This window comes from Odontesthes bonariensis, chromosome 5 (assembly GCF_027942865.1).
Source record: "Odontesthes bonariensis isolate fOdoBon6 chromosome 5, fOdoBon6.hap1, whole genome shotgun sequence".
In the NCBI taxonomy this organism is placed as follows: Eukaryota; Metazoa; Chordata; class Actinopteri; order Atheriniformes; family Atherinopsidae; genus Odontesthes; species Odontesthes bonariensis.
Genome location: NC_134510.1, coordinates 12,511,037 through 12,536,503, shown reverse-complemented (window position 1 = coordinate 12,536,503; position 25,467 = coordinate 12,511,037). Strand labels below are relative to the sequence as shown.

The following is a 25,467-nucleotide window of genomic DNA, read 5'->3' as shown; positions in this document are numbered from 1 at the left end:
GGGCCCGCCGACAGTGTCGTCAAATATTCCTTTTAGTAGTCAGGATGGCCGAGCGGTCTAAGGCGCTGCGTTAAGGTCGCAGTCTCCCCTGGAGGCGTGGGTTCAAATCCCACTTCTGACATTGCAGACTTCTCCTACAGAACCATTTTCACTGGCAAGGCAACCCAAGTTTACTCCTTGCTTAGCAATACCATGTCGTATTGCTATTCTGCCAATGCATCATCTTGTTTAAAGATTATTGTGGCCGCTTTACCTCCGAAGAGTTCTTGCTTCCAAATGCTATGCCTACTTTTTGTTTGCCTCAGGAGCCCTGTTAAACAACAGCCAAGACACTTGTTGCATGAGAATCTTCTGACCACTGCTCAACAAGCTGTGTTGTCACAACCTTTTACAGTGCTTTGGGCAGGACAGAATCATTAGCAAAAGCACATTGTTGATTATAAGGTCTTGGTTTGCACTTAACACCATAGTAAAGGGGAAAGGGCTTTTGACCAAAGCAACCTGGCCTCATGTTAGGCTATTTGAAGGGGGCTATTGACATTTAGGCCGAAGATGGGTGAGAGTATCAAAACAATCATCACTTGGTGGCAGGCAGCTGATAAAAGACCAAGCTCTCCCCGTCGGGGAATCGAACCCCGATCTTCCGCGTGACAGGCGGAGATACTGTCCATTATACTAACGAGGAATTTCTGTGTGGCTGACACAGTCGTCAGACGAAAAGACAACTATCGCCAAGGAGTGAAATAAGATTTTGGTGTCCCGTTTCAAGGTGCAGGAAAATTGCTATCACAGTCCCATTACTCAGAAGGAGAGTCTTCCATGAAGCTGCATGCCTCGTCAATATTCCCCTTCAACACGAACACAACGCAGACCCACATATTCGCTGGAATGATGCCTGGGCCCGCCGACAGTGTCATCCAATATTCCTTTTAGTAGTCAGGATGGCCGAGCGGTCTAAGGAGCTGCGTTCAGGTCGCAGTCTCCCCTGGAGGCGTGGGTTCAAATCCCACTTCTGACATTGCAGACTTCTCCTAGAGAAACATTTTCACTGGCAAGGCAACCCAAGTTTACTCCTTGCTTAGCAATACCATGTCGTATTGCTATTCTGCCACTGCATCATCTTGTTTAAAGATTATTGTGGCCGCTTTACCTCCGAAGAGTTCTTGCTTCCAAATGCTATGCCTACTATTTGTTTGCCTCAGGAGCCCTGTTAAACAACAGCCAAGACACTTGTTGCATGAGAATCTTCTGACCACTGCTCAACAAGCTGTGTTGTCACAACCTTCTACAGTGCTTTGGGCAGGACAGAATCATTAGCAAAAGGCACATTGTTGATTATAAGGTCTTGGTTTGCACTTAACACCATAGTAAACGGGAAAGGGCTTTTGACCGAAGAAACCTGGCATCATGTTAGGCTATTTGAAGGGGGCTATTGACATTTAGGCCGAAGATGGGTGAGAGTATCAAAGCAATCATCACTTGGTGGCAGGCAGCTGATAAAAGACCAAGCTCTCCCCCTCGGGGAATCGAACCCCGATCTTCCACGTGACAGGCGGAGATACTGTCCATTATACTAACGAGGAATTTCTCTGTGACTGACACAGTCGTCAGACGAAAAGACAACTATCGCCAAGGAGTGAAATAAGATTTTGGTGTCCCCTTTCAAGGTGCAGGAAAATTGCTATCACAGTCCCATCACTCAGAAGGAGAGTCTTCCATGAAGCTGCATGCCTCGTCAATATTCCCCTTCAACACGAACATAACGCAGACCCACATATTCGCTGGAATGATGCCTGGGCCCGCCAACAGTGTCGTCAAATATTCCTTTTAGTAGTCAGGATGGCCGAGCGGTCTAAGGCGCTGCGTTAAGGTCGCAGTCTCCCCTGGAGGCGTGGGTTCAAATCCCACTTCTGACATTGCAGACTTCTCCTAGAGAACCATTTTCACTGGCAAGGCAACCCAAGTTTACTCCTTGCTTAGCAATACCATGTCGTATTGCTATTCTGCCACTGCATCATCTTGTTTAAAGATTATTGTGGCCGCTTTACCTCCGAAGAGTTCTTGCTTCCAAATGCTATGCCTACTATTTCTTTGCCTCAGGAGCCCTGTTAAACAACAGCCAAGACACTTGTTGCATGAGAATCTTCTGACCACGGCTCAACAAGCTGTGTTGTCACAACCTTCTACAGTGCTTTGGGCAGGACAGAATCATTAGCAAAAGGCACATTGTTGATTATAAGGTCTTGGTTTGCACTTAACACCATAGTAAACGGGAAAGGGCTTTTGACCGAAGAAACCTGGCATCATGTTAGGCTATTTGAAGGGGGCTATTGACATTTAGGCCGAAGATGGGTGAGAGTATCAAAGCAATCATCACTTGGTGGCAGGCAGCTGATAAAAGACCAAGCTCTCCCCGTCGGGGAATCGAACCCCGATCTTCCGCGTGACAGGCGGAGATACTGTCCATTATACTAACGAGGAATTTCTGTGTGCCTGACACAGTCGTCAGACGAAAAGACAACTATCGCCAAGGAGTGAAATAAGATTTTGGTGTCCCGTTTCAAGGTGCAGGAAAATTGCTATCACAGTCCCATTACTCAGAAGGAGAGTCTTCCATGAAGCTGCATGCCTCGTCAATATTCCCCTTCAACACGAACACAACGCAGACCCACATATTCGCTGGAATGATGCCTGGGCCCGCCGACAGTGTCATCCAATATTCCTTTTCGTAGTCAGGATGGCCGAGCGGTCTAAGGCGCTGCGTTCAGGTCGCAGTCTCCCCTGGAGGCGTGGGTTCAAATCCCACTTCTGACATTGCAGACTTCTCCTAGAGAAACATTTTCACTGGCAAGGCAACCCAAGTTTACTCCTTGCTTAGCAATACCATGTCGTATTGCTATTCTGCCACTGCATCATCTTGTTTAAACATTATTGTGGCCGCTTTACCTCCGAAGAGTTCTTGCTTCCAAATGCTATGCCTACTATTTCTTTGCCTCAGGAGCCCTGTTAAACAACAGCCAAGACACTTGTTGCATGAGAATCTTCTGACCACGGCTCAACAAGCTGTGTTGTCACAACCTTCTACAGTGCTTTGGGCAGGACAGAATCATTAGCAAAAGGCACATTGTTGATTATAAGGTCTTGGTTTGCACTTAACACCATAGTAAACGGGAAAGGGCTTTTGACCGAAGAAACCTGGCATCATGTTAGGCTATTTGAAGGGGGCTATTGACATTTAGGCCGAAGATGGGTGAGAGTATCAAAGCAATCATCACTTGGTGGCAGGCAGCTGATAAAAGACCAAGCTCTCCCCGTCGGGGAATCGAACCCCGATCTTCCGCGTGACAGGCGGAGATACTGTCCATTATACTAACGAGGAATTTCTGTGTGCCTGACACAGTCGTCAGACGAAAAGACAACTATCGCCAAGGAGTGAAATAAGATTTTGGTGTCCCGTTTCAAGGTGCAGGAAAATTGCTATCACAGTCCCATTACTCAGAAGGAGAGTCTTCCATGAAGCTGCATGCCTCGTCAATATTCCCCTTCAACACGAACACAACGCAGACCCACATATTCGCTGGAATGATGCCTGGGCCCGCCGACAGTGTCATCCAATATTCCTTTTCGTAGTCAGGATGGCCGAGCGGTCTAAGGCGCTGCGTTCAGGTCGCAGTCTCCCCTGGAGGCGTGGGTTCAAATCCCACTTCTGACATTGCAGACTTCTCCTAGAGAAACATTTTCACTGGCAAGGCAACCCAAGTTTACTCCTTGCTTAGCAATACCATGTCGTATTGCTATTCTGCCACTGCATCATCTTGTTTAAACATTATTGTGGCCGCTTTACCTCCGAAGAGTTCTTGCTTCCAAATGCTATGCCTACTATTTGTTTGCCTCAGGAGCCCTGTTAAACAACAGCCAAGACACTTGTTGCATGAGAATCTTCTGATCACTGCTCAACAAGCTGTGTTGTCACAACCTTCTACAGTGCTTTGGGCAGGACAGAATCATTAGCAAAAGGCACATTGTTGATTATAAGGTCTTGGTTTGCACTTAACACCATAGTAAACGGGAAAGGGCTTTTGACCGAAGAAACCTGGCATCATGTTAGGCTATTTGAAGAGGGCTAATGACATTTAGGCCGAAGATGGGTAAGAGTATCAAAGCAATCATCACTTGGTGGCAGGCAGCTGATAAAAGACCAAGCTCTCCCCGTCGGGGAATCGAACCCCGATCTTCCGCGTGACAGGCGGAGATACTGTCCATTACACTAACGAGGAATTTCTGTGTGACTGACACAGTCGTCAGATGAAAAGACAACTATCGCCAAGGAGTGAAATAAGATTTTGGTGTCCCCTTTCAAGGTGCAGGAAAATTGCTATCACAGTCCCATCACTCAGAAGGAGAGTCTTCCATGAAGCTGCATGCCTCGTCAATATTCCCCTTCAACACGAACACAACGCAGACCCACATATTCGCTGGAATGATGCCTGGGCCCGCCGACAGTGTCGTCAAATATTCCTTTTAGTAGTCAGGATGGCCGAGCGGTCTAAGGCGCTGCGTTAAGGTCGCAGTCTCCCCTGGAGGCGTGGGTTCAAATCCCACTTCTGACATTGCAGACTTCTCCTACAGAACCATTTTCACTGGCAAGGCAACCCAAGTTTACTCCTTGCTTAGCAATACCATGTCGTATTGCTATTCTGCCAATGCATCATCTTGTTTAAAGATTATTGTGGCCGCTTTACCTCCGAAGAGTTCTTGCTTCCAAATGCTATGCCTACTTTTTGTTTGCCTCAGGAGCCCTGTTAAACAACAGCCAAGACACTTGTTGCATGAGAATCTTCTGACCACTGCTCAACAAGCTGTGTTGTCACAACCTTTTACAGTGCTTTGGGCAGGACAGAATCATTAGCAAAAGCACATTGTTGATTATAAGGTCTTGGTTTGCACTTAACACCATAGTAAAGGGGAAAGGGCTTTTGACCAAAGCAACCTGGCCTCATGTTAGGCTATTTGAAGGGGGCTATTGACATTTAGGCCGAAGATGGGTGAGAGTATCAAAACAATCATCACTTGGTGGCAGGCAGCTGATAAAAGACCAAGCTCTCCCCGTCGGGGAATCGAACCCCGATCTTCCGCGTGACAGGCGGAGATACTGTCCATTATACTAACGAGGAATTTCTGTGTGGCTGACACAGTCGTCAGACGAAAAGACAACTATCGCCAAGGAGTGAAATAAGATTTTGGTGTCCCGTTTCAAGGTGCAGGAAAATTGCTATCACAGTCCCATTACTCAGAAGGAGAGTCTTCCATGAAGCTGCATGCCTCGTCAATATTCCCCTTCAACACGAACACAACGCAGACCCACATATTCGCTGGAATGATGCCTGGGCCCGCCGACAGTGTCATCCAATATTCCTTTTAGTAGTCAGGATGGCCGAGCGGTCTAAGGAGCTGCGTTCAGGTCGCAGTCTCCCCTGGAGGCGTGGGTTCAAATCCCACTTCTGACATTGCAGACTTCTCCTAGAGAAACATTTTCACTGGCAAGGCAACCCAAGTTTACTCCTTGCTTAGCAATACCATGTCGTATTGCTATTCTGCCACTGCATCATCTTGTTTAAAGATTATTGTGGCCGCTTTACCTCCGAAGAGTTCTTGCTTCCAAATGCTATGCCTACTATTTGTTTGCCTCAGGAGCCCTGTTAAACAACAGCCAAGACACTTGTTGCATGAGAATCTTCTGACCACTGCTCAACAAGCTGTGTTGTCACAACCTTCTACAGTGCTTTGGGCAGGACAGAATCATTAGCAAAAGGCACATTGTTGATTATAAGGTCTTGGTTTGCACTTAACACCATAGTAAACGGGAAAGGGCTTTTGACCGAAGAAACCTGGCATCATGTTAGGCTATTTGAAGGGGGCTATTGACATTTAGGCCGAAGATGGGTGAGAGTATCAAAGCAATCATCACTTGGTGGCAGGCAGCTGATAAAAGACCAAGCTCTCCCCCTCGGGGAATCGAACCCCGATCTTCCACGTGACAGGCGGAGATACTGTCCATTATACTAACGAGGAATTTCTCTGTGACTGACACAGTCGTCAGACGAAAAGACAACTATCGCCAAGGAGTGAAATAAGATTTTGGTGTCCCCTTTCAAGGTGCAGGAAAATTGCTATCACAGTCCCATCACTCAGAAGGAGAGTCTTCCATGAAGCTGCATGCCTCGTCAATATTCCCCTTCAACACGAACATAACGCAGACCCACATATTCGCTGGAATGATGCCTGGGCCCGCCAACAGTGTCGTCAAATATTCCTTTTAGTAGTCAGGATGGCCGAGCGGTCTAAGGCGCTGCGTTAAGGTCGCAGTCTCCCCTGGAGGCGTGGGTTCAAATCCCACTTCTGACATTGCAGACTTCTCCTAGAGAACCATTTTCACTGGCAAGGCAACCCAAGTTTACTCCTTGCTTAGCAATACCATGTCGTATTGCTATTCTGCCACTGCATCATCTTGTTTAAAGATTATTGTGGCCGCTTTACCTCCGAAGAGTTCTTGCTTCCAAATGCTATGCCTACTATTTCTTTGCCTCAGGAGCCCTGTTAAACAACAGCCAAGACACTTGTTGCATGAGAATCTTCTGACCACGGCTCAACAAGCTGTGTTGTCACAACCTTCTACAGTGCTTTGGGCAGGACAGAATCATTAGCAAAAGGCACATTGTTGATTATAAGGTCTTGGTTTGCACTTAACACCATAGTAAACGGGAAAGGGCTTTTGACCGAAGAAACCTGGCATCATGTTAGGCTATTTGAAGGGGGCTATTGACATTTAGGCCGAAGATGGGTGAGAGTATCAAAGCAATCATCACTTGGTGGCAGGCAGCTGATAAAAGACCAAGCTCTCCCCGTCGGGGAATCGAACCCCGATCTTCCGCGTGACAGGCGGAGATACTGTCCATTATACTAACGAGGAATTTCTGTGTGCCTGACACAGTCGTCAGACGAAAAGACAACTATCGCCAAGGAGTGAAATAAGATTTTGGTGTCCCGTTTCAAGGTGCAGGAAAATTGCTATCACAGTCCCATTACTCAGAAGGAGAGTCTTCCATGAAGCTGCATGCCTCGTCAATATTCCCCTTCAACACGAACACAACGCAGACCCACATATTCGCTGGAATGATGCCTGGGCCCGCCGACAGTGTCATCCAATATTCCTTTTCGTAGTCAGGATGGCCGAGCGGTCTAAGGCGCTGCGTTCAGGTCGCAGTCTCCCCTGGAGGCGTGGGTTCAAATCCCACTTCTGACATTGCAGACTTCTCCTAGAGAAACATTTTCACTGGCAAGGCAACCCAAGTTTACTCCTTGCTTAGCAATACCATGTCGTATTGCTATTCTGCCACTGCATCATCTTGTTTAAACATTATTGTGGCCGCTATACCTCCGAAGAGTTCTTGCTTCCAAATGCTATGCCTACTATTTCTTTGCCTCAGGAGCCCTGTTAAACAACAGCCAAGACACTTGTTGCATGAGAATCTTCTGACCACGGCTCAACAAGCTGTGTTGTCACAACCTTCTACAGTGCTTTGGGCAGGACAGAATCATTAGCAAAAGGCACATTGTTGATTATAAGGTCTTGGTTTGCACTTAACACCATAGTAAACGGGAAAGGGCTTTTGACCGAAGAAACCTGGCATCATGTTAGGCTATTTGAAGGGGGCTATTGACATTTAGGCCGAAGATGGGTGAGAGTATCAAAGCAATCATCACTTGGTGGCAGGCAGCTGATAAAAGACCAAGCTCTCCCCGTCGGGGAATCGAACCCCGATCTTCCGCGTGACAGGCGGAGATACTGTCCATTATACTAACGAGGAATTTCTGTGTGCCTGACACAGTCGTCAGACGAAAAGACAACTATCGCCAAGGAGTGAAATAAGATTTTGGTGTCCCGTTTCAAGGTGCAGGAAAATTGCTATCACAGTCCCATTACTCAGAAGGAGAGTCTTCCATGAAGCTGCATGCCTCGTCAATATTCCCCTTCAACACGAACACAACGCAGACCCACATATTCGCTGGAATGATGCCTGGGCCCGCCGACAGTGTCATCCAATATTCCTTTTCGTAGTCAGGATGGCCGAGCGGTCTAAGGCGCTGCGTTCAGGTCGCAGTCTCCCCTGGAGGCGTGGGTTCAAATCCCACTTCTGACATTGCAGACTTCTCCTAGAGAAACATTTTCACTGGCAAGGCAACCCAAGTTTACTCCTTGCTTAGCAATACCATGTCGTATTGCTATTCTGCCACTGCATCATCTTGTTTAAACATTATTGTGGCCGCTTTACCTCCGAAGAGTTCTTGCTTCCAAATGCTATGCCTACTATTTGTTTGCCTCAGGAGCCCTGTTAAACAACAGCCAAGACACTTGTTGCATGAGAATCTTCTGATCACTGCTCAACAAGCTGTGTTGTCACAACCTTCTACAGTGCTTTGGGCAGGACAGAATCATTAGCAAAAGGCACATTGTTGATTATAAGGTCTTGGTTTGCACTTAACACCATAGTAAACGGGAAAGGGCTTTTGACCGAAGAAACCTGGCATCATGTTAGGCTATTTGAAGAGGGCTAATGACATTTAGGCCGAAGATGGGTAAGAGTATCAAAGCAATCATCACTTGGTGGCAGGCAGCTGATAAAAGACCAAGCTCTCCCCGTCGGGGAATCGAACCCCGATCTTCCGCGTGACAGGCGGAGATACTGTCCATTATACTAACGAGGAATTTCTGTGTGACTGATACAGTCGTCAGATGAAAAGACAACTATCGCCAAGGAGTGAGATAAGATTTTGGTGTCCCCTTTCAAGGTGCAGGAAAATTGCTATCACAGTCCCATCACTCAGAAGGAGAGTCTTCCATGAAGCTGCATGCCTCGTCAATATTCCCCTTCAACACGAACACAACGCAGACCCACATATTCGCTGGAATGATGCCTGGGCCCGCCGACAGTGTCGTCCAATATTCCTTTTAGTAGTCAGGATGGCCGAGCGGTCTAAGGCGCTGCGTTAAGGTCGCAGTCTCCCCTGGAGGCGTGGGTTCAAATCCCACTTCTGACATTGCAGACTTCTCCTAGAGAACCATTTTCACTGGCAAGGCAACCCAAGTTTACTCCTTGCTTAGCAATACCATGTCGTATTGCTATTCTGCCACTGCATCATCTTGTTTAAAGATTATTGTGGCCGCTTTACCTCCGAAGAGTTCTTGCTTCCAAATGCTATGCCTACTATTTGTTTGCCTCAGGAGCCCTGTTAAACAACAGCCAAGACACTTGTTGCATGAGAATCTTCTGACCACTGCTCAACAAGCTGTGTTGTCACAACCTTCTACAGTGCTTTGGGCAGGACAGAATCATTAGCAAAAGGCACATTGTTGATTATAAGGTCTTGGTTTGCACTTAACACCATAGTAAACGGGAAAGGGCTTTTGACCGAAGAAACCTGGCATCATGTTAGGCTATTTGAAGGGGGCTATTGACATTTAGGCCGAAGATGGGTGAGAGTATCAAAGCAATCATCACTTGGTGGCAGGCAGCTGATAAAAGACCAAGCTCTCCCCGTCGGGGAATCGAACCCCGATCTTCCGCGTGACAGGCGGAGATACTGTCCATTATACTAACGAGGAATTTCTGTGTGCCTGACACAGTCGTCAGACGAAAAGACAACTATCGCCAAGGAGTGAAATAAGATTTTGGTGTCCCGTTTCAAGGTGCAGGAAAATTGCTATCACAGTCCCATTACTCAGAAGGAGAGTCTTCCATGAAGCTGCATGCCTCGTCAATATTCCCCTTCAACACGAACACAACGCAGACCCACATATTCGCTGGAATGATGCCTGGGACCGCCGACAGTGTCATCCAATATTCCTTTTCGTAGTCAGGATGGCCGAGCGGTCTAAGGCGCTGCGTTCAGGTCGCAGTCTCCCTTGGAGGCGTGGGTTCAAATCCCACTTCTGACATTGCAGACTTCTCCTAGAGAAACATTTTCACTGGCAAGGCAACCCAAGTTTACTCCTTGCTTAGCAATACCATGTCGTATTGCGATTCTGCCACTGCATCATCTTGTTTAAACATTATTGTGGCCGCTTTACCTCCGAAGAGTTCTTGCTTCCAAATGCTATGCCAACTATTTGTTTGCCTCAGGAGCCCTGTTAAACAACAGCCAAGACACTTGTTGCATGAGAATCTTCTGATCACTGCTCAACAAGCTGTGTTGTCACAACCTTCTACAGTGCTTTGGGCAGGACAGAATCATTAGCAAAAGGCACATTGTTGATTATAAGGTCTTGGTTTGCACTTAACACCATAGTAAACGGGAAAGGGCTTTTGACCGAAGAAACCTGGCATCATGTTAGGCTATTTGAAGGGGGCTATTGACATTTAGGCCGAAGATGGGTGAGAGTATCAAAGCAATCATCACTTGGTGGCAGGCAGCTGATAAAAGACCAAGCTCTCCCCGTCGGGGAATCGAACCCCGATCTTCCGCGTGACAGGCGGAGATACTGTCCATTATACTAACGAGGAATTTCTGTGTGCCTGACACAGTCGTCAGACGAAAAGACAACTATCGCCAAGGAGTGAAATAAGATTTTGGTGTCCCGTTTCAAGGTGCAGGACATTGCTATCACAGTCCCATTACTCAGAAGGAGAGTCTTCCATGAAGCTGCATGCCTCGTCAATATTCCCCTTCAACACGAACACAACGCAGACCCACATATTCGCTGGAATGATGCCTGGGACCGCCGACAGTGTCATCCAATATTCCTTTTCGTAGTCAGGATGGCCGAGCGGTCTAAGGCGCTGCGTTCAGGTCGCAGTCTCCCCTGGAGGCGTGGGTTCAAATCCCACTTCTGACATTGCAGACTTCTCCTAGAGAAACATTTTCACTGGCAAGGCAACCCAAGTTTACTCCTTGCTTAGCAATACCATGTCGTATTGCTATTCTGCCACTGCATCATCTTGTTTAAACATTATTGTGGCCGCTTTACCTCCGAAGAGTTCTTGCTTCCAAATGCTATGCCTACTATTTGTTTGCCTCAGGAGCCCTGTTAAACAACAGCCAAGACACTTGTTGCATGAGAATCTTCTGATCACTGCTCAACAAGCTGTGTTGTCACAACCTTCTACAGTGCTTTGGGCAGGACAGAATCATTAGCAAAAGGCACATTGTTGATTATAAGGTCTTGGTTTGCACTTAACACCATAGTAAACGGGAAAGGGCTTTTGACCGAAGAAACCTGGCATCATGTTAGGCTATTTGAAGGGGGCTATTGACATTTAGGCCGAAGATGGGTGAGAGTATCAAAGCAATCATCACTTGGTGGCAGGCAGCTGATAAAAGACCAAGCTCTCCCCCTCGGGGAATCAAACCCCGATATTCCGCGTGACAGGCGGAGATACTGTCCATTATACTAACGAGGAATTTCTGTGTGACTGACACAGTCGTCAGACGAAAAGACAACTATCGCCAAGGAGTGAAATAAGATTTTGGTTTCCCCTTTCAAGGTGCAGGAAAATTGCTATCACAGTCCCATCACTCAGAAGGAGAGTCTTCCATGAAGCTGCATGCCTCGTCAATATTCCCCTTCAACACGAACACAACGCAGACCCACATATTCGCTGGAATGATGCCTGGGCCCGCCGACAGTGTCGTCAAATATTCCTTTTAGTCGTCAGGATGGCCGAGCGGTCTAAGGAGCTGCGTTCAGGTCGCAGTCTCCCCTGGAGGCGTGGGTTCAAATCCCACTTCTGACATTGCAGACTTCTCCTAGAGAAACATTTTCACTGGCAAGGCAACCCAAGTTTACTCCTTGCTTAGCAATACCATGTCGTATTGCTATTCTGCCACTGCATCATCTTGTTTAAACATTATTGTGGCCGCTTTACCTCCGAAGAGTTCTTGCTTCCAAATGCTATGCCTACTATTTGTTTGCCTCAGGAGCCCTGTTAAACAACAGCCAAGACACTTGTTGCATGAGAATCTTCTGATCACTGCTCAACAAGCTGTGTTGTCACAACCTTCTACAGTGCTTTGGGCAGGACAGAATCATTAGCAAAAGGCACATTGTTGATTATAAGGTCTTGGTTTGCACTTAACACCATAGTAAACGGGAAAGGGCTTTTGACCGAAGAAACCTGGCATCATGTTAGGCTATTTGAAGGGGGCTATTGACATTTAGGCCGAAGATGGGTGAGAGTATCAAAGCAATCATCACTTGGTGGCAGGCAGCTGATAAAAGACCAAGCTCTACCCCTCGGGGAATCGAACCCCCATCTTCCGCATGACAGGCGGAGATACTGTCCATTATACTAACGAGGAATTTCTGTGTGACTGACACAGTCGTCAGACGAAAAGACAACTATCGCCAAGGAGTGAAATAAGATTTTGGTGTCCCGTTTCAAGGTGCAGGAAAATTGCTATCACAGTCCCATTACTCAGAAGGAGAGTCTTCCATGAAGCTGCATGCCTCGTCAATATTCCCCTTCAACACGAACACAACGCAGACCCACATATTCGCTGGAATGATGCCTGGGCCCGCCGACAGTGTCGTCAAATATTCCTTTTCGTAGTCAGGATGGCCGAGCGGTCTAAGGCGCTGCGTTCAGGTCGCAGTCTCCCCTGGAGGCGTGGGTTCAAATCCCACTTCTGACATTGCAGACTTCTCCTAGAGAAACATTTTCACTGGCAAGGCAACCCAAGTTTACTCCTTGCTTAGCAATACCATGTCGTATTGCTATTCTGCCACTGCATCATCTTGTTTAAAGATTATTGTGGCCGCTTTACCTCCAAAGAGTTCTTGCTTCCAAATGCTATGCCTACTATTTGTTTGCCTCAGGAGCCCTGTTAAACAACAGCCAAGACACTTGTTGCATGAGAATCTTCTGACCACTACTCAACAAGCTGTGTTGTCACAACCTTCTACAGTGCTTTGGGCAGGACAGAATCATTAGCAAAAGGCACATTGTTGATTATAAGGTCTTGGTTTGCACTTAACACCATAGTAAACGGGAAAGGGCTTTTGACCGAAGAAACCTGGCATCATGTTAGGCTATTTGTAGGGGGCTATTGACATTTAGGCCGAAGATGGGTGAGAGTATCAAAGCAATCATCACTTGGTGGCAGGCAGCTGATAAAAGACCAAGCTCTCCCCCTCGGGGAATCAAACCCCGATATTCCGCGTGACAGGCGGAGATACTGTCCATTATACTAACGAGGAATTTCTGTGTGACTGACACAGTCGTCAGACGAAAAGACAACTATCGCCAAGGAGTGAAATAAGATTTTGGTTTCCCCTTTCAAGGTGCAGGAAAATTGCTATCACAGTCCCATCACTCAGAAGGAGAGTCTTCCATGAAGCTGCATGCCTCGTCAATATTCCCCTTCAACACGAACACAACGCAGACCCACATATTCGCTGGAATGATGCCTGGGCCCGCCGACAGTGTCGTCAAATATTCCTTTTAGTAGTCAGGATGGCCGAGCGGTCTAAGGCGCTGCGTTAAGGTCGCAGTCTCCCCTGGAGGCGTGGGTTCAAATCCCACTTCTGACATTGCAGACTTCTCCTACAGAAACATTTTCACTGGCAAGGCAACCCAAGTTTACTCCTTGCTTAGCAATACCATGTCGTATTGCTATTCTGCCACTGCATCATCTTGTTTAAAGATTATTGTGGCCGCTTTACCTCCGAAGAGTTCTTGCTTCCAAATGCTATGCCTACTTTTTGTTTGCCTCAGGAGCCCTGTTAAACAACAGCCAAGACACTTGTTGCATGAGAATCTTCTGACCACTGCTCAACAAGCTGTGTTGTCACAACCTTCTACAGTGCTTTGGGCAGGACAGAATCATTAGGAAAAGCACATTGTTGATTATAAGGTCTTGGTTTGCACTTAACACCATAGTAAACGGGAAAGGGCTTTTGACCAAAGCAACCTGGCCTCATGTTAGGCTATTTGAAGGGGGCTATTGACATTTAGACCGAAGATGGGTGAGAGTATCAAAACAATCATCACTTGGTGGCAGGCAGCTGATAAAAGACCAAGCTCTCCCCGTCGGGGAATCGAACCCCGATCTTCCGCGTGACAGGCGGAGATACTGTCCATTATACTAACGAGGAATTTCTGTGTGCCTGACACAGTCGTCAGACGAAAAGACAACTATCGCCAAGGAGTGAAATAAGATTTTGGTGTCCCGTTTCAAGGTGCAGGAAAATTGCTATCACAGTCCCATTACTCAGAAGGAGAGTCTTCCATGAAGCTGCATGCCTCGTCAATATTCCCCTTCAACACGAACACAACGCAGACCCACATATTCGCTGGAATGATGCCTGGGACCGCCGACAGTGTCATCCAATATTCCTTTTCGTAGTCAGGATGGCCGAGCGGTCTAAGGCGCTGCGTTCAGGTCGCAGTCTCCCCTGGAGGCGTGGGTTCAAATCCCACTTCTGACATTGCAGACTTCTCCTAGAGAAACATTTTCACTGGCAAGGCAACCCAAGTTTACTCCTTGCTTAGCAATACCATGTCGTATTGCTATTCTGCCACTGCATCATCTTGTTTAAACATTATTGTGGCCGCTTTACCTCCGAAGAGTTCTTGCTTCCAAATGCTATGCCTACTATTTGTTTGCCTCAGGAGCCCTGTTAAACAACAGCCAAGACACTTGTTGCATGAGAATCTTCTGATCACTGCTCAACAAGCTGTGTTGTCACAACCTTCTACAGTGCTTTGGGCAGGACAGAATCATTAGCAAAAGGCACATTGTTGATTATAAGGTCTTGGTTTGCACTTAACACCATAGTAAACGGGAAAGGGCTTTTGACCGAAGAAACCTGGCATCATGTTAGGCTATTTGAAGGGGGCTATTGACATTTAGGCCGAAGATGGGTGAGAGTATCAAAGCAATCATCACTTGGTGGCAGGCAGCTGATAAAAGACCAAGCTCTCCCCGTCAGGGAAACGAACCCCGATCTTCCGCGTGACAGGCGGAGATACTGTCCATTATACTAACGAGGAATTTCTGTGTGCCTGACACAGTCGTCAGACGAAAAGACAACTATCGCCAAGGAGTGAAATAAGATTTTTGTGTCCCGTTTCAAGGTGCAGGAAAATTGCTATCACAGTCCCATTACTCAGAAGGAGAGTCTTCCATGAAGCTGCATGCCTCGTCAATATTCCCCTTCAACACGAACACAACGCAGACCCACATATTCGCTGGAATGATGCCTGGGACCGCCGACAGTGTCATCCAATATTCCTTTTCGTAGTCAGGATGGCCGAGCGGTCTAAGGCGCTGCGTTCAGGTCGCAGTCTCCCCTGGAGGCGTGGGTTCAAATCCCACTTCTGACATTGCAGACTTCTCCTAGAGAAACATTTTCACTGGCAAGGCAACCCAAGTTTACTCCTTGCTTAGCAATACCATGTCGTATTGCTATTCTGCCACTGCATCATCTTGTTTAAAGATTATTGTGGCCGCTTTACCTCCAAAGAGTTCTTGCTTCCAAATGCTATGCCTACTATTTGTTTGCCTCAGGAGCCCTGTTAAACAACAGCCAAGACACTTGTTGCATGAGAATCTTCTGACCACTACTCAACAAGCTGTGTTGTCACAACCTTCTACAGTGCTTTGGGCAGGACAGAATCATTAGCAAAAGGCACATTGTTGATTATAAGGTCTTGGTTTGCACTTAACACCATAGTAAACGGGAAAGGGCTTTTGACCGAAGAAACCTGGCATCATGTTAGGCTATTTGAAGGGGGCTATTGACAGTTAGGCCGAAGATGGGTGAGAGTATCAAAGCAATCATCACTTGGTGGCAGGCAGCTGATAAAAGACCAAGCTCTCCCCGTCGGGGAATCGAACCCCGATCTTCCGCGTGACAGGCGGAGATACTGTCCATTATACTAACGAGGAATTTCTGTGCGCCTGACACAGTCGTCAGACGAAAAGACAACTATCGCCAAGGAGTGAAATAAGATTTTGGTTTCCCCTTTCAAGGTGCAGGAAAATTGCTATCACAGTCCCATCACTCAGAAGGAGAGTCTTCCATGAAGCTGCATGCCTCGTCAATATTCCCCTTCAACACGAACACAACGCAGACCCACATATTCGCTGGAATGATGCCTGGGCCCGCCGACAGTGTCGTCAAATATTCCTTTTAGTCGTCAGGATGGCCGAGCGGTCTAAGGCGCTGCGTTCAGGTCGCAGTCTCCCCTGGAGGCGTGGGTTCAAATCCCACTTCTGACATTGCAGACTTCTCCTAGAGAAACATTTTCACTGGCAAGGCAACCCAAGTTTACTCCTTGCTTAGCAATACCATGTCGTATTGCTATTCTGCCACTGCATCATCTTGTTTAAACATTATTGTGGCCGCTTTACCTCCGAAGAGTTCTTGCTTCCAAATGCTATGCCTACTATTTGTTTGCCTCAGGAGCCCTGTTAAACAACAGCCAAGACACTTGTTGCATGAGAATCTTCTGATCACTGCTCAACAAGCTGTGTTGTCACAACCTTCTACAGTGCTTTGGGCAGGACAGAATCATTAGCAAAAGGCACATTGTTGATTATAAGGTCTTGGTTTGCACTTAACACCATAGTAAACGGGAAAGGGCTTTTGACCGAAGAAACCTGGCATCATGTTAGGCTATTTGAAGGGGGCTATTGACATTTAGGCCGAAGATGGGTGAGAGTATCAAAGCAATCATCACTTGGTGGCAGGCAGCTGATAAAAGACCAAGCTCTACCCCTCGGGGAATCGAACCCCCATCTTCCGCATGACAGGCGGAGATACTGTCCATTATACTAACGAGGAATTTCTGTGTGACTGACACAGTCGTCAGACGAAAAGACAACTATCGCCAAGGAGTGAAATAAGATTTTGGTGTCCCGTTTCAAGGTGCAGGAAAATTGCTATCACAGTCCCATTACTCAGAAGGAGAGTCTTCCATGAAGCTGCATGCCTCGTCAATATTCCCCTTCAACACGAACACAACGCAGACCCACATATTCGCTGGAATGATGCCTGGGCCCGCCGACAGTGTCGTCAAATATTCCTTTTCGTAGTCAGGATGGCCGAGCGGTCTAAGGCGCTGCGTTCAGGTCGCAGTCTCACCTGGAGGCGTGGGTTCAAATCCCACTTCTGACATTGCAGACTTCTCCTAGAGAAACATTTTCACTGGCAAGGCAACCCAAGTTTACTCCTTGCTTAGCAATACCATGTCGTATTGCTATTCTGCCACTGCATCATCTTGTTTAAAGATTATTGTGGCCGCTTTACCTCCAAAGAGTTCTTGCTTCCAAATGCTATGCCTACTATTTGTTTGCCTCAGGAGCCCTGTTAAACAACAGCCAAGACACTTGTTGCATGAGAATCTTCTGACCACTACTCAACAAGCTGTGTTGTCACAACCTTCTACAGTGCTTTGGGCAGGACAGAATCATTAGCAAAAGGCACATTGTTGATTATAAGGTCTTGGTTTGCACTTAACACCATAGTAAACGGGAAAGGGCTTTTGACCGAAGAAACCTGGCATCATGTTAGGCTATTTGTAGGGGGCTATTGACATTTAGGCCGAAGATGGGTGAGAGTATCAAAGCAATCATCACTTGGTGGCAGGCAGCTGATAAAAGACCAAGCTCTACCCCTCGGGGAATCGAACCCCGATCTTCCGCATGACAGGCGGAGATACTGTCCATTACACTAACGAGGAATTTCTGTGTGACTGACACAGTCGTCAGATGAAAAGACAACTATCGCCAAGGAGTGAAATAAGATTTTGGTGTCCCCTTTCAAGGTGCAGGAAAATTGCTATCACAGTCCCATCACTCAGAAGGAGAGTCTTCCATGAAGCTGCATGCCTCGTCAATATTCCCCTTCAACACGAACACAACGCAGACCCACATATTCGCTGGAATGATGCCTGGGCCCGCCGACAGTGTCGTCAAATATTCCTTTTAGTAGTCAGGATGGCCGAGCGGTCTAAGGCGCTGCGTTAAGGTCGCAGTCTCCCCTGGAGGCGTGGGTTCAAATCCCACTTCTGACATTGCAGACTTCTCCTACAGAACCATTTTCACTGGCAAGGCAACCCAAGTTTACTCCTTGCTTAGCAATACCATGTCGTATTGCTATTCTGCCAATGCATCATCTTGTTTAAAGATTATTGTGGCCGCTTTACCTCCGAAGAGTTCTTGCTTCCAAATGCTATGCCTACTTTTTGTTTGCCTCAGGAGCCCTGTTAAACAACAGCCAAGACACTTGTTGCATGAGAATCTTCTGACCACTGCTCAACAAGCTGTGTTGTCACAACCTTTTACAGTGCTTTGGGCAGGACAGAATCATTAGCAAAAGCACATTGTTGATTATAAGGTCTTGGTTTGCACTTAACACCATAGTAAAGGGGAAAGGGCTTTTGACCAAAGCAACCTGGCCTCATGTTAGGCTATTTGAAGGGGGCTATTGACATTTAGGCCGAAGATGGGTGAGAGTATCAAAACAATCATCACTTGGTGGCAGGCAGCTGATAAAAGACCAAGCTCTCCCCGTCGGGGAATCGAACCCCGATCTTCCGCGTGACAGGCGGAGATACTGTCCATTATACTAACGAGGAATTTCTGTGTGGCTGACACAGTCGTCAGACGAAAAGACAACTATCGCCAAGGAGTGAAATAAGATTTTGGTGTCCCGTTTCAAGGTGCAGGAAAATTGCTATCACAGTCCCATTACTCAGAAGGAGAGTCTTCCATGAAGCTGCATGCCTCGTCAATATTCCCCTTCAACACGAACACAACGCAGACCCACATATTCGCTGGAATGATGCCTGGGCCCGCCGACAGTGTCATCCAATATTCCTTTTAGTAGTCAGGATGGCCGAGCGGTCTAAGGAGCTGCGTTCAGGTCGCAGTCTCCCCTGGAGGCGTGGGTTCAAATCCCACTTCTGACATTGCAGACTTCTCCTAGAGAAACATTTTCACTGGCAAGGCAACCCAAGTTTACTCCTTGCTTAGCAATACCATGTCGTATTGCTATTCTGCCACTGCATCATCTTGTTTAAAGATTATTGTGGCCGCTTTACCTCCGAAGAGTTCTTGCTTCCAAATGCTATGCCTACTATTTGTTTGCCTCAGGAGCCCTGTTAAACAACAGCCAAGACACTTGTTGCATGAGAATCTTCTGACCACTGCTCAACAAGCTGTGTTGTCACAACCTTCTACAGTGCTTTGGGCAGGACAGAATCATTAGCAAAAGGCACATTGTTGATTATAAGGTCTTGGTTTGCACTTAACACCATAGTAAACGGGAAAGGGCTTTTGACCGAAGAAACCTGGCATCATGTTAGGCTATTTGAAGGGGGCTATTGACATTTAGGCCGAAGATGGGTGAGAGTATCAAAGCAATCATCACTTGGTGGCAGGCAGCTGATAAAAGACCAAGCTCTCCCCCTCGGGGAATCGAACCCCGATCTTCCGCGTGACAGGCGGAGATACTGTCCATTATACTAACGAGGAATTTCTGTGTGCCTGACACAGTCGTCAGACGAAAAGACAACTATCGCCAAGGAGTGAAATAAGATTTTGGTGTCCCCTTTCAAGGTGCAGGAAAATTGCTATCACAGTCCCATCACTCAGAAGGAGAGTCTTCCATGAAGCTGCATGCCTCGTCAATATTCCCCTTCAACACGAACATAACGCAGACCCACATATTCGCTGGAATGATGCCTGGGCCCGCCAACAGTGTCGTCAAATATTCCTTTTAGTAGTCAGGATGGCCGAGCGGTCTAAGGCGCTGCGTTAAGGTCGCAGTCTCCCCTGGAGGCGTGGGTTCAAATCCCACTTCTGACATTGCAGACTTCTCCTAGAGAACCATTTTCACTGGCAAGGCAACCCAAGTTTACTCCTTGCTTAGCAATACCATGTCGTATTGCTATTCTGCCACTGCATCATCTTGTTTAAAGATTATTGTGGCCGCTTTACCTCCGAAGAGTTCTTGCTTCCAAATGCTATGCCTACTATTTCTTTGCCTCAGGAGCCCTGTTAAACAACAGCCAAGACACTTGTTGCATGAGAATCTTCTGACCACGGCTCAACAAGCTGTGTTGTCACAACCTTCTACAGTGCTTTGGGCAGGACAGAATCATTAGCAAAAGGCACATTGTTGATTATAAGGTCTTGGTTTGCACTTAACACCATAGTAAACGGGAAAGGGCTTTTGACCGAAGAAACCTGGCATCATGTTAGGCTATTTGAAGGGGGCTATTGACATTTAGGCCGAAGATGGGTGAGAGTATCAAAGCAATCATCACTTGGTAGCAGGCAGCTGATAAAAGACCAAGCTCTCCCCGTCGGGGAATCGAACCCCGATCTTCCGCGTGACAGGCGGAGATACTGTCCATTATACTAACGAGGAATTTCTGTGTGCCTGACACAGTCGTCAGACGAAAAGACAACTATCGCCAAGGAGTGAAATAAGATTTTGGTGTCCCGTTTCAAGGTGCAGGAAAATTGCTATCACAGTCCCATTACTCAGAAGGAGAGTCTTCCATGAAGCTGCATGCCTCGTCAATATTCCCCTTCAACACGAACACAACGCAGACCCACATATTCGCTGGAATGATGCCTGGGCCCGCCGACAGTGTCATCCAATATTCCTTTTCGTAGTCAGGATGGCCGAGCGGTCTAAGGCGCTGCGTTCAGGTCGCAGTCTCCCCTGGAGGCGTGGGTTCAAATCCCACTTCTGACATTGCAGACTTCTCCTAGAGAAACATTTTCACTGGCAAGGCAACCCAAGTTTACTCCTTGCTTAGCAATACCATGTCGTATTGCTATTCTGCCACTGCATCATCTTGTTTAAACATTATTGTGGCCGCTTTACCTCCGAAGAGTTCTTGCTTCCAAATGCTATGCCTACTATTTCTTTGCCTCAGGAGCCCTGTTAAACAACAGCCAAGACACTTGTTGCATGAGAATCTTCTGACCACTGCTCAACAAGCTGTGTTGTCACAACCTTCTACAGTGCTTTGGGCAGGACAGAATCATTAGCAAAAGGCACATTGTTGATTATAAGGTCTTGGTTTGCACTTAACACCATAGTAAACGGGAAAGGGCTTTTGACCGAAGAAACCTGGCATCATGTTAGGCTATTTGAAGGGGGCTATTGACATTTAGGCCGAAGATGGGTGAGAGTATCAAAGCAATCATCACTTGGTGGCAGGCAGCTGATAAAAGACCAAGCTCTCCCCGTCGGGGAATCGAACCCCGATCTTCCGCGTGACAGGCGGAGATACTGTCCATTATACTAACGAGGAATTTCTGTGTGCCTGACACAGTCGTCAGACGAAAAGACAACTATCGCCAAGGAGTGAAATAAGATTTTGGTGTCCCGTTTCAAGGTGCAGGAAAATTGCTATCACAGTCCCATTACTCAGAAGGAGAGTCTTCCATGAAGCTGCATGCCTCGTCAATATTCCCCTTCAACACGAACACAACGCAGACCCACATATTCGCTGGAATGATGCCTGGGCCCGCCGACAGTGTCATCCAATATTCCTTTTAGTAGTCAGGATGGCCGAGCGGTCTAAGGAGCTGCGTTCAGGTCGCAGTCTCCCCTGGAGGCGTGGGTTCAAATCCCACTTCTGACATTGCAGACTTCTCCTAGAGAAACATTTTCACTGGCAAGGCAACCCAAGTTTACTCCTTGCTTAGCAATACCATGTCGTATTGCTATTCTGCCACTGCATCATCTTGTTTAAAGATTATTGTGGCCGCTTTACCTCCGAAGAGTTCTTGCTTCCAAATGCTATGCCTACTATTTGTTTGCCTCAGGAGCCCTGTTAAACAACAGCCAAGACACTTGTTGCATGAGAATCTTCTGACCACTGCTCAACAAGCTGTGTTGTCACAACCTTCTACAGTGCTTTGGGCAGGACAGAATCATTAGCAAAAGGCACATTGTTGATTATAAGGTCTTGGTTTGCACTTAACACCATAGTAAACGGGAAAGGGCTTTTGACCGAAGAAACCTGGCATCATGTTAGGCTATTTGAAGGGGGCTATTGACATTTAGGCCGAAGATGGGTGAGAGTATCAAAGCAATCATCACTTGGTGGCAGGCAGCTGATAAAAGACCAAGCTCTCCCCCTCGGGGAATCGAACCCCGATCTTCCGCGTGACAGGCGGAGATACTGTCCATTATACTAACGAGGAATTTCTGTGTGCCTGACACAGTCGTCAGACGAAAAGACAACTATCGCCAAGGAGTGAAATAAGATTTTGGTGTCCCCTTTCAAGGTGCAGGAAAATTGCTATCACAGTCCCATCACTCAGAAGGAGAGTCTTCCATGAAGCTGCATGCCTCGTCAATATTCCCCTTCAACACGAACATAACGCAGACCCACATATTCGCTGGAATGATGCCTGGGCCCGCCAACAGTGTCGTCAAATATTCCTTTTAGTAGTCAGGATGGCCGAGCGGTCTAAGGCGCTGCGTTAAGGTCGCAGTCTCCCCTGGAGGCGTGGGTTCAAATCCCACTTCTGACATTGCAGACTTCTCCTAGAGAACCATTTTCACTGGCAAGGCAACCCAAGTTTACTCCTTGCTTAGCAATACCATGTCGTATTGCTATTCTGCCACTGCATCATCTTGTTTAAAGATTATTGTGGCCGCTTTACCTCCGAAGAGTTCTTGCTTCCAAATGCTATGCCTACTATTTCTTTGCCTCAGGAGCCCTGTTAAACAACAGCCAAGACACTTGTTGCATGAGAATCTTCTGACCACGGCTCAACAAGCTGTGTTGTCACAACCTTCTACAGTGCTTTGGGCAGGACAGAATCATTAGCAAAAGGCACATTGTTGATTATAAGGTCTTGGTTTGCACTTAACACCATAGTAAACGGGAAAGGGCTTTTGACCGAAGAAACCTGGCATCATGTTAGGCTATTTGAAGGGGGCTATTGACATTTAGGCCGAAGATGGGTGAGAGTATCAAAGCAATCATCACTTGGTAGCAGGCAGCTGATAAAAGACCAAGCTCTCCCCGTCGGGGAATCGAACCCCGATCTTCCGCGTGACAGGCGGAGATACTGTCCATTATACTAACGAGGAATTTCTGTGTGCCTGACACAGTCGTCAGACGAAAAGACAACTATCGCCAAGGAGTGAAATAAGATTTTGGTGTCCCGTTTCAAGGTGCAGGAAAATTGCTATCACAGTCCCATTACTCAGAAGGAGAGTCTTCCATGAAGCTGCATGCCTCGTCAATATTCCCCTTCAACACGAACACAACGCAGACCCACATATTCGCTGGAATGATGCCTGGGCCCGCCGACAGTGTCATCCAATATTCCTTTTCGTAGTCAGGATGGCCGAGCGGTCTAAGGCGCTGCGTTCAGGTCGCAGTCTCCCCTGGAGGCGTGGGTTCAAATCCCACTTCTGACATTGCAGACTTCTCCTAGAGAAACATTTTCACTGGCAAGGCAACCCAAGTTTACTCCTTGCTTAGCAATACCATGTCGTATTGCTATTCTGCCACTGCATCATCTTGTTTAAACATTATTGTGGCCGCTTTACCTCCGAAGAGTTCTTGCTTCCAAATGCTATGCCTACTATTTCTTTGCCTCAGGAGCCCTGTTAAACAACAGCCAAGACACTTGTTGCATGAGAATCTTCTGACCACGGCTCAACAAGCTGTGTTGTCACAACCTTCTACAGTGCTTTGGGCAGGACAGAATCATTAGCAAAAGGCACATTGTTGATTATAAGGTCTTGGTTTGCACTTAACACCATAGTAAACGGGAAAGGGCTTTTGACCGAAGAAACCTGGCATCATGTTAGGCTATTTGAAGGGGGCTATTGACATTTAGGCCGAAGATGGGTGAGAGTATCAAAGCAATCATCACTTGGTGGCAGGCAGCTGATAAAAGACCAAGCTCTCCCCGTCGGGGAATCGAACCCCGATCTTCCGCGTGACAGGCGGAGATACTGTCCATTATACTAACGAGGAATTTCTGTGTGCCTGACACAGTCGTCAGACGAAAAGACAACTATCGCCAAGGAGTGAAATAAGATTTTGGTGTCCCCTTTCAAGGTGCAGGAAAATTGCTATCACAGTCCCATCACTCAGAAGGAGAGTCTTCCATGAAGCTGCATGCCTCGTCAATATTCCCCTTCAACACGAACATAACGCAGACCCACATATTCGCTGGAATGATGCCTGGGCCCGCCAACAGTGTCGTCAAATATTCCTTTTAGTAGTCAGGATGGCCGAGCGGTCTAAGGCGCTGCGTTAAGGTCGCAGTCTCCCCTGGAGGCGTGGGTTCAAATCCCACTTCTGACATTGCAGACTTCTCCTAGAGAAACATTTTCACTGGCAAGGCAACCCAAGTTTACTCCTTGCTTAGCAATACCATGTCGTATTGCTATTCTGCCACTGCATCATCTTGTTTAAAGATTATTGTGGCCGCTTTACCTCCGAAGAGTTCTTGCTTCCAAATGCTATGCCTACTATTTCTTTGCCTCAGGAGCCCTGTTAAACAACAGCCAAGACACTTGTTGCATGAGAATCTTCTGACCACTGCTCAACAAGCTGTGTTGTCACAACCTTCTACAGTGCTTTGGGCAGGACAGAATCATTAGCAAAAGGCACATTGTTGATTATAAGGTCTTGGTTTGCACTTAACACCATAGTAAACGGGAAAGGGCTTTTGACCGAAGAAACCTGGCATCATGTTAGGCTATTTGAAGGGGGCTATTGACATTTAGGCCGAAGATGGGTGAGAGTATCAAAGCAATCATCACTTGGTGGCAGGCAGCTGATAAAAGACCAAGCTCTCCCCGTCGGGGAATCGAACCCCGATCTTCCGCGTGACAGGCGGAGATACTGTCCATTATACTAACGAGGAATTTCTGTGTGCCTGACACAGTCGTCAGACGAAAAGACAACTATCGCCAAGGAGTGAAATAAGATTTTGGTGTCCCCTTTCAAGGTGCAGGAAAATTGCTATCACAGTCCCATCACTCAGAAGGAGAGTCTTCCATGAAGCTGCATGCCTCGTCAATATTCCCCTTCAACACGAACATAACGCAGACCCACATATTCGCTGGAATGATGCCTGGGCCCGCCAACAGTGTCGTCAAATATTCCTTTTAGTAGTCAGGATGGCCGAGCGGTCTAAGGCGCTGCGTTAAGGTCGCAGTCTCCCCTGGAGGCGTGGGTTCAAATCCCACTTCTGACATTGCAGACTTCTCCTAGAGAACCATTTTCACTGGCAAGGCAACCCAAGTTTACTCCTTGCTTAGCAATACCATGTCGTATTGCTATTCTGCCACTGCATCATCTTGTTTAAAGATTATTGTGGCCGCTTTACCTCCGAAGAGTTCTTGCTTCCAAATGCTATGCCTACTATTTCTTTGCCTCAGGAGCCCTGTTAAACAACAGCCAA

General features: G+C 47.2%; 40 non-coding genes across 40 annotated transcripts; 23 read left to right on the top strand and 17 right to left on the bottom strand.

Moving 5' to 3' along the window:
• The first annotated feature begins 38 nt into the window (after positions 1-38).
• trnal-aag (transfer RNA leucine (anticodon AAG)) lies at positions 39-121 on the top strand. Its single transcript has one exon. It is a non-coding gene; the product is annotated as a tRNA-Leu (tRNA).
• Positions 122-613: 492 nt separating this feature from the next.
• trnad-guc (transfer RNA aspartic acid (anticodon GUC)) lies at positions 614-685 on the bottom strand. Its single transcript has one exon. It is a non-coding gene; the product is annotated as a tRNA-Asp (tRNA).
• Positions 686-1,833: 1,148 nt separating this feature from the next.
• Positions 1,834-1,916, top strand: trnal-aag (transfer RNA leucine (anticodon AAG)). The gene has a single exon. It is a non-coding gene; the product is annotated as a tRNA-Leu (tRNA).
• Positions 1,917-2,409: 493 nt separating this feature from the next.
• trnad-guc (transfer RNA aspartic acid (anticodon GUC)) lies at positions 2,410-2,481 on the bottom strand. Its single transcript has one exon. It is a non-coding gene; the product is annotated as a tRNA-Asp (tRNA).
• A 250-nt stretch (positions 2,482-2,731) lies between these two features.
• Positions 2,732-2,814, top strand: trnal-cag (transfer RNA leucine (anticodon CAG)). The gene has a single exon. It is a non-coding gene; the product is annotated as a tRNA-Leu (tRNA).
• A 493-nt stretch (positions 2,815-3,307) lies between these two features.
• trnad-guc (transfer RNA aspartic acid (anticodon GUC)) lies at positions 3,308-3,379 on the bottom strand. The gene has a single exon. It is a non-coding gene; the product is annotated as a tRNA-Asp (tRNA).
• A 250-nt stretch (positions 3,380-3,629) lies between these two features.
• On the top strand, positions 3,630-3,712 carry trnal-cag (transfer RNA leucine (anticodon CAG)). The gene has a single exon. It is a non-coding gene; the product is annotated as a tRNA-Leu (tRNA).
• Positions 3,713-4,527: 815 nt separating this feature from the next.
• On the top strand, positions 4,528-4,610 carry trnal-aag (transfer RNA leucine (anticodon AAG)). Its single transcript has one exon. It is a non-coding gene; the product is annotated as a tRNA-Leu (tRNA).
• Positions 4,611-5,102: 492 nt separating this feature from the next.
• On the bottom strand, positions 5,103-5,174 carry trnad-guc (transfer RNA aspartic acid (anticodon GUC)). Its single transcript has one exon. It is a non-coding gene; the product is annotated as a tRNA-Asp (tRNA).
• A 1,148-nt stretch (positions 5,175-6,322) lies between these two features.
• trnal-aag (transfer RNA leucine (anticodon AAG)) lies at positions 6,323-6,405 on the top strand. The gene has a single exon. It is a non-coding gene; the product is annotated as a tRNA-Leu (tRNA).
• Positions 6,406-6,898: 493 nt separating this feature from the next.
• Positions 6,899-6,970, bottom strand: trnad-guc (transfer RNA aspartic acid (anticodon GUC)). The gene has a single exon. It is a non-coding gene; the product is annotated as a tRNA-Asp (tRNA).
• Positions 6,971-7,220: 250 nt separating this feature from the next.
• trnal-cag (transfer RNA leucine (anticodon CAG)) lies at positions 7,221-7,303 on the top strand. The gene has a single exon. It is a non-coding gene; the product is annotated as a tRNA-Leu (tRNA).
• Positions 7,304-7,796: 493 nt separating this feature from the next.
• trnad-guc (transfer RNA aspartic acid (anticodon GUC)) lies at positions 7,797-7,868 on the bottom strand. Its single transcript has one exon. It is a non-coding gene; the product is annotated as a tRNA-Asp (tRNA).
• A 250-nt stretch (positions 7,869-8,118) lies between these two features.
• On the top strand, positions 8,119-8,201 carry trnal-cag (transfer RNA leucine (anticodon CAG)). Its single transcript has one exon. It is a non-coding gene; the product is annotated as a tRNA-Leu (tRNA).
• A 493-nt stretch (positions 8,202-8,694) lies between these two features.
• Positions 8,695-8,766, bottom strand: trnad-guc (transfer RNA aspartic acid (anticodon GUC)). The gene has a single exon. It is a non-coding gene; the product is annotated as a tRNA-Asp (tRNA).
• A 250-nt stretch (positions 8,767-9,016) lies between these two features.
• On the top strand, positions 9,017-9,099 carry trnal-aag (transfer RNA leucine (anticodon AAG)). The gene has a single exon. It is a non-coding gene; the product is annotated as a tRNA-Leu (tRNA).
• Positions 9,100-9,592: 493 nt separating this feature from the next.
• On the bottom strand, positions 9,593-9,664 carry trnad-guc (transfer RNA aspartic acid (anticodon GUC)). Its single transcript has one exon. It is a non-coding gene; the product is annotated as a tRNA-Asp (tRNA).
• Positions 9,665-9,914: 250 nt separating this feature from the next.
• trnal-cag (transfer RNA leucine (anticodon CAG)) lies at positions 9,915-9,997 on the top strand. The gene has a single exon. It is a non-coding gene; the product is annotated as a tRNA-Leu (tRNA).
• Positions 9,998-10,490: 493 nt separating this feature from the next.
• On the bottom strand, positions 10,491-10,562 carry trnad-guc (transfer RNA aspartic acid (anticodon GUC)). The gene has a single exon. It is a non-coding gene; the product is annotated as a tRNA-Asp (tRNA).
• Positions 10,563-10,811: 249 nt separating this feature from the next.
• Positions 10,812-10,894, top strand: trnal-cag (transfer RNA leucine (anticodon CAG)). Its single transcript has one exon. It is a non-coding gene; the product is annotated as a tRNA-Leu (tRNA).
• A 1,713-nt stretch (positions 10,895-12,607) lies between these two features.
• On the top strand, positions 12,608-12,690 carry trnal-cag (transfer RNA leucine (anticodon CAG)). The gene has a single exon. It is a non-coding gene; the product is annotated as a tRNA-Leu (tRNA).
• Positions 12,691-13,505: 815 nt separating this feature from the next.
• Positions 13,506-13,588, top strand: trnal-aag (transfer RNA leucine (anticodon AAG)). Its single transcript has one exon. It is a non-coding gene; the product is annotated as a tRNA-Leu (tRNA).
• Positions 13,589-14,080: 492 nt separating this feature from the next.
• Positions 14,081-14,152, bottom strand: trnad-guc (transfer RNA aspartic acid (anticodon GUC)). The gene has a single exon. It is a non-coding gene; the product is annotated as a tRNA-Asp (tRNA).
• Positions 14,153-14,402: 250 nt separating this feature from the next.
• On the top strand, positions 14,403-14,485 carry trnal-cag (transfer RNA leucine (anticodon CAG)). The gene has a single exon. It is a non-coding gene; the product is annotated as a tRNA-Leu (tRNA).
• Positions 14,486-15,300: 815 nt separating this feature from the next.
• Positions 15,301-15,383, top strand: trnal-cag (transfer RNA leucine (anticodon CAG)). The gene has a single exon. It is a non-coding gene; the product is annotated as a tRNA-Leu (tRNA).
• Positions 15,384-15,876: 493 nt separating this feature from the next.
• On the bottom strand, positions 15,877-15,948 carry trnad-guc (transfer RNA aspartic acid (anticodon GUC)). Its single transcript has one exon. It is a non-coding gene; the product is annotated as a tRNA-Asp (tRNA).
• A 250-nt stretch (positions 15,949-16,198) lies between these two features.
• trnal-cag (transfer RNA leucine (anticodon CAG)) lies at positions 16,199-16,281 on the top strand. The gene has a single exon. It is a non-coding gene; the product is annotated as a tRNA-Leu (tRNA).
• A 1,713-nt stretch (positions 16,282-17,994) lies between these two features.
• trnal-aag (transfer RNA leucine (anticodon AAG)) lies at positions 17,995-18,077 on the top strand. Its single transcript has one exon. It is a non-coding gene; the product is annotated as a tRNA-Leu (tRNA).
• A 492-nt stretch (positions 18,078-18,569) lies between these two features.
• Positions 18,570-18,641, bottom strand: trnad-guc (transfer RNA aspartic acid (anticodon GUC)). Its single transcript has one exon. It is a non-coding gene; the product is annotated as a tRNA-Asp (tRNA).
• A 1,148-nt stretch (positions 18,642-19,789) lies between these two features.
• On the top strand, positions 19,790-19,872 carry trnal-aag (transfer RNA leucine (anticodon AAG)). The gene has a single exon. It is a non-coding gene; the product is annotated as a tRNA-Leu (tRNA).
• A 493-nt stretch (positions 19,873-20,365) lies between these two features.
• On the bottom strand, positions 20,366-20,437 carry trnad-guc (transfer RNA aspartic acid (anticodon GUC)). The gene has a single exon. It is a non-coding gene; the product is annotated as a tRNA-Asp (tRNA).
• Positions 20,438-20,687: 250 nt separating this feature from the next.
• Positions 20,688-20,770, top strand: trnal-cag (transfer RNA leucine (anticodon CAG)). The gene has a single exon. It is a non-coding gene; the product is annotated as a tRNA-Leu (tRNA).
• A 493-nt stretch (positions 20,771-21,263) lies between these two features.
• trnad-guc (transfer RNA aspartic acid (anticodon GUC)) lies at positions 21,264-21,335 on the bottom strand. The gene has a single exon. It is a non-coding gene; the product is annotated as a tRNA-Asp (tRNA).
• A 1,148-nt stretch (positions 21,336-22,483) lies between these two features.
• On the top strand, positions 22,484-22,566 carry trnal-aag (transfer RNA leucine (anticodon AAG)). Its single transcript has one exon. It is a non-coding gene; the product is annotated as a tRNA-Leu (tRNA).
• A 493-nt stretch (positions 22,567-23,059) lies between these two features.
• trnad-guc (transfer RNA aspartic acid (anticodon GUC)) lies at positions 23,060-23,131 on the bottom strand. The gene has a single exon. It is a non-coding gene; the product is annotated as a tRNA-Asp (tRNA).
• Positions 23,132-23,381: 250 nt separating this feature from the next.
• Positions 23,382-23,464, top strand: trnal-cag (transfer RNA leucine (anticodon CAG)). Its single transcript has one exon. It is a non-coding gene; the product is annotated as a tRNA-Leu (tRNA).
• A 493-nt stretch (positions 23,465-23,957) lies between these two features.
• trnad-guc (transfer RNA aspartic acid (anticodon GUC)) lies at positions 23,958-24,029 on the bottom strand. Its single transcript has one exon. It is a non-coding gene; the product is annotated as a tRNA-Asp (tRNA).
• A 250-nt stretch (positions 24,030-24,279) lies between these two features.
• Positions 24,280-24,362, top strand: trnal-aag (transfer RNA leucine (anticodon AAG)). Its single transcript has one exon. It is a non-coding gene; the product is annotated as a tRNA-Leu (tRNA).
• Positions 24,363-24,855: 493 nt separating this feature from the next.
• On the bottom strand, positions 24,856-24,927 carry trnad-guc (transfer RNA aspartic acid (anticodon GUC)). The gene has a single exon. It is a non-coding gene; the product is annotated as a tRNA-Asp (tRNA).
• A 250-nt stretch (positions 24,928-25,177) lies between these two features.
• trnal-aag (transfer RNA leucine (anticodon AAG)) lies at positions 25,178-25,260 on the top strand. The gene has a single exon. It is a non-coding gene; the product is annotated as a tRNA-Leu (tRNA).
• The last annotated feature ends 207 nt before the right edge of the window (positions 25,261-25,467 follow it).